The sequence below is a fragment of the Lactuca serriola genome, chromosome 1, assembly GCF_051521515.1.
Source record: "Lactuca serriola cultivar US96UC23 chromosome 1, Lser_US96UC23_V15, whole genome shotgun sequence".
Classification (NCBI taxonomy): Eukaryota; Viridiplantae; Streptophyta; class Magnoliopsida; order Asterales; family Asteraceae; genus Lactuca; species Lactuca serriola.
The window spans coordinates 92,144,899-92,149,858 of record NC_136408.1 but is presented as its reverse complement, the minus strand read 5'-3'; the positions used below and the strand labels follow the sequence as shown (position 1 = coordinate 92,149,858).

Below are 4,960 nucleotides of genomic sequence, written 5' to 3'. Positions count from 1 at the left end.
TTCCACCACCATCGCCACCCCCACCACCATTACCACTACATACCGCCACCCACCACTTACCACCGCCTAAATTTCATATTTTTTAATTAATATAATATATATTTACATATAAGTTAGAAAACAAGGGAAAATTTCGTCATTTTATATGGATCCCAATTTCATTTTCTATGTACCAAACCAAACATAATTTGAAACTGCTTCTAATTTCATTTCCTGTCAACCAAACAACAAACAAGATATAAAATTTAATTTAAATTCCTAACCGATTTCTTTTCCAATTTCAATTGTATTTCGATTTTGAAATATTGTGAACCAAGCAAAAGCTAGGATCAAGTTTTTACTTGAAGAAGATTTGGGTCGGTGTGTTTTATTCTATATAGATTTGGTATTATTAAAAAAAATAGAGGAAGGGAAAAATAGTTGTATCTTTGATTCTCTAACATCTTCTTTTAGCTGTTCACATATAACCAAGACAGCTGACGTTGCCGACAGTACTCCTGATGCTCCATTACTAGGGTTCTTGAAGGCATACGATTCTTTTCTAGCTCGGGACAGCTGACGTTGCAGCGGTCTAGGCAGCTGAGTCGCGTGCATCTAACAACATCGCTGGAGGCGAGTAACAAATCATGTGGGTTTTCAGCTGTGGTGGATGCTATGTTTTTTCAGGAGACTGCATGGCTTGAAATTATTGGCCGACCGTCGACGCCCTTATTCCAGATCAGTTTCTGTGAATTGCTTATTTTTGGGTTAGGTTTCTTGAAGGTGTTCCAATAATGGATTGGCTCTGCGAGTCCTTAGATGAGGTAAGTTATTTTGATTTTGCTCCTTAATCTCATCATGTTGGTAGGGTTAGTTCACATAATAAAATTCTCCCATCACCCATTTCTCTTTATTCATGTATTCTTGATTTCTTCACTAATTTGTTGTCTAAAGGTGTGTTCTTTTTAACTCTTCATAGGGTGATTTGAACTACTCAAACGGGCATTATGAGGTGATGTTTGAAAATTATTTTTTTTATTGATTAAGCCCAACATACAACCAATCTTGCTATTGTCAAACTTGCAAATGATAAGCAAGAAGCCCCAATCAATGTTTTTGTTTTATCTATGCTTAAATGGTTTTTATCTCCTTCTCCCCCACTTGCGTTGAGTTCTTTTGTGGGTGTTTTTGTTTAGGTTTAACAATCGCCGACTCCCATGAAATCACAGGTATTAAACTCAATTATTGAATTTGTCTTCTAAAAATAATGCAACTTGTTTGTGGATATATATATTTTTTCGTAATATATATAAAAAAACCAAGAAAGGGATATCACACAATAGTTTTTTTTTTTTTAATATTTTAGTGTAAATTTTATTGAACAAAATTGAAAAAGTGTCCTGTGGTTTGCCAATTTCTTTGGGTAAGATCTAAAAAAAAATTATTAGCAAAAAAGGTTGTTATTTGGTGGTTTAGTTGTGGTTTAGGTCCCTATTTCGTTAACTTTAGCATTTGGCTGTTAACTTTTTTAAAATGACAATTTTACCCTTAGGTACTATTTTTGCAGTTATCTTTTTTTACCAAATTACAAGGACCATTTTTGCAATTCTTCTTTTTAAAGTTATTAAATTATTTTATATTAATTTTTCTTTCTTTTATTGAACTATTATATATTAATTCTTTTTTAAATTTTTTTATTGGATTAATTCTTTATCTGATTATTATATATCAGTTAATTTTATTTTTAATATATAATATTTATATATTAATAAATATTATATTAGTATATTATTAAGAAAAAAACATCATAAATGGTCCTTGTGGTTTCCGAAAATCTAAAGTTTAGTCACCGTGGTTTCAAAACCTCATAGATGGTCCCTGTGCTTACAGAAGTTTTGACAGATGGTCCTTATTAGTAACTCCATTATGTTTGTCCATTAACTAAAGGGCATTTTCATCTTTTCATGATCACAGGGGACCATGTATCCATCCATAATTGATCGGGACAAGGAAGAGGCAAACGGAGCAGCAGGGGAGAATGGGCAAAATCCTGGCGAGCCTCCAAGGTTTCTCTCACGTTGTCGATGGTCACAATCCACAAGAAGAAACAGCAGTTCAAAGATAGATATAAGAAAAGAGCAAGATCGGAAGCAGGAAGCCAACGACAATGGCTTGATGAGGGTTATACGGTCATGAGGAGGGGGAATCGACTCCTCTGGTGAGCTGCTCTTGATCCCTTTTGCTTCTTCGCCGGTAACGAGCCGACAGAGAGCAATAATAACATCAGTAAATTTTTAGGGTGGGTTGGGTGGTTCTGATCGGGGAAACACGTGGGGTCGTGAAGGTGATAGCAGTCGGTACCTCCGACTGTTCTTCTTGGGTTCTTTCTCACATACTTCTTGCAATAAAACAGTAAGGAGGAGGGTGGCTGCAAACGCCGATCAATGGGGTGTTTGGGATTGTGCTTCTCCAATTGGAGGAGGAATGGTCTCGGTGGGGTTTAGTAGATCGCGACTTAAGGGGTTTTGCTCCGATCAGTAATTGGTTCTCTTCCATTTTCCTTTCGTTTGACTGTTTGATAGGAATCATTAGGGTGTTTGGGTTTGCTTGGGTTGTTTCTTGAGTTCACATGGGAAAATAGAAGATATAATGGAAGGGTTGCTGCTCCTGAGCTTACCAGGTACCCATAAGAAAACCACCTCCAATGGAGGTGTTCTTGGTTATGCATCGAAATAGAAAGAAATAAGAGAAGGAGAAAGGTTGTCATGACCTATGGGATGGAAGAAGGACCAGCATCAATGGTATTCAGGGGGCTGTTTATTTGCTTTGATTGATAGGTAGAGAAGAAGGAAAACATTTTTGATGTCCCTCTTGTTTTTACCGAAATGAGCTCCTCCTATGGAGGACTTTGATAGTCAATGAGAGAGAGACCCTTGCATATTATTTCATTTTTGAGAAAACATCATAAACGGTCCCTATGGTATTGAAATGACGAAAATGCGTTGCAGTTAACAGATAAAACTTAACGGGGTTAGGGATAAGGACCAACTATCAAAAGTTTTGAAAGCACAGGGACCACCTATGACGTTTCTAAACCATGGGGACTAAACTTCAGATTTTAGGAAACCACAGGGACCATTTATGATGTTTTTCTCTTATTAATTTCTTTTAACTATTTTTTAAAAATTTTTTATTGGATTACTTATTAAAAAAATTATTATATTTTTTTATTGGATTATTACATTTAATTTATTATATTCTATATATAATAAATACTATTTTTGTGGATCATTAATTTTTTTTAAATGTATATTATTAATTTTTTTAATTTATTGGTTCTACCACAAAGTCTTTGGAATACGCAAAAGCACCGCATCCCATTGTCAAAAATCATAAAGACCACCACTAATCACCTTCATCGGAGGTCTGACAAAAACACTGTTGGATTAAGTGTCTACGCCCATAACTATAATTGGTATGTAGTTGACCCGAGAGTAGCATTATCCATTTGGGTTGCATATCACCAGGACAATTTGATAGGATGGACTTTTGAGAAGAGGTTATTTATGATTTGTTAATATATTATAAGTTCAAATATATTAATACGAAATCATATGATTTAATTAGTATTGATCATGAATTAGAAAAAATTGCAAAAATGGTCCCTATGGTTGGCAAAATTATGTAGTTTTGGTCCAAAACGAAATGGTGGTGCACCACTGGTCCAATTTTAGATACCTTATGTGATTTTGGTCCCTATGGTTGTATTTTCTTGTGTTTTGGGCCACATCCCACCTAAAATGACTAAGATGCCCCTTAAATAAATATATTTTAATTTCTTTTATTTATTTTCTTATACTTATAATAAAATGAAAACAAAAATAAAATAAACCCACCTCTCTCTCTCTCTCTCTCTCGCCTGCTTCCTTTCATCTTCATCAGATAGATCAAACAGGAATATGTGGGAAAACAAGTCCGTTCATCCTGAAACTATACAATGAACACAAGAACCCACCCACAATTTCAACCAGATTCGTTACCAATCGTGATTTGCAAGTTTGAGATTTAACAAATATCGAGACCCATCATTGGGTCTCTTGGTCTCAGCCTGTTTCTTCGTCCTTTGTCATGAACCACCGGCTGTATTGGTGCTTCGGTGAGCCATCGAGACAGCAACCTCACCTCTCGTACATCTCTTCTTCTTCCGTCAAAGCAAATGCCACCGAACCACCTACGACGTTTGTTTCTCGTCTGAACTCTTTTCTAGCCTCCATCCCTTCGAAACCCCTAGCTATACTGAGCCCCCTTCCTTCGCATCCTTCTTCCGAGACAAAAGAGCACAAGAGTTGCTCCAGTATCCATTGTTGCCCTCGCTTCATCCTCCGCTTTTGATGAGTAAAACACCAAGAGGCGGCGATTTCTCTTCACGATGAAAGATAAGAGGCGACGACCTCTTGTGTTGCTTGCTCCTACTCACGAATTCGGCCACTGGACCATCAATCGACCTTGGGGCTGTTCCCATTCGTATTTCTTTTTCTCCATCAGACGAGGATCTTCATAATTTTGTGTATATTGTGTGTGTGTGTGTGTTTAAGAAGATGAAGTTAAAGAACCTAAATGAAGATTTAGAGAGAGAGAGCGAGAGAGAGAGAGAGAGAGTATGTGTGTGTGTGTGGTGGGTTTTTTTTAGTTTAAATAAAAATATATATAAAAAATGGAAAAACAAATTATAAGGGCATATTGGTCTTTTTAAGTAGATAGGGACCAAAAACAATAGAAACATCCAATTTTGGACCAGTGGTGCACCAACATTTCGTTTTGGACCAAAAGCACATAAAATTGCCAACCATAGGGACCATTTATGCAATTTTGTCTTAAGAATTAATTTGGAATTAATTTTCTGATAAAAAAGGATTAATTAAATATATGAGGATTGATTTGGTAAATCAATAATTCTTATAGTCTGAGCCAATTGTTATTT

At 35.9% G+C, this 4,960-nt stretch overlaps 1 long non-coding RNA gene across 1 annotated transcript; it reads left to right on the top strand.

The window, feature by feature from the left end:
- Nucleotides 1–311: 311 nt before the first annotated feature.
- On the top strand, nucleotides 312–3,234 carry LOC145070007 (uncharacterized). Its single transcript, XR_013689780.1, has 3 exons — nucleotides 312–803; nucleotides 959–1,208; nucleotides 1,954–3,234. It is a non-coding gene; the product is annotated as an uncharacterized LOC145070007 (long non-coding RNA).
- Nucleotides 3,235–4,960: the final 1,726 nt, after the last annotated feature.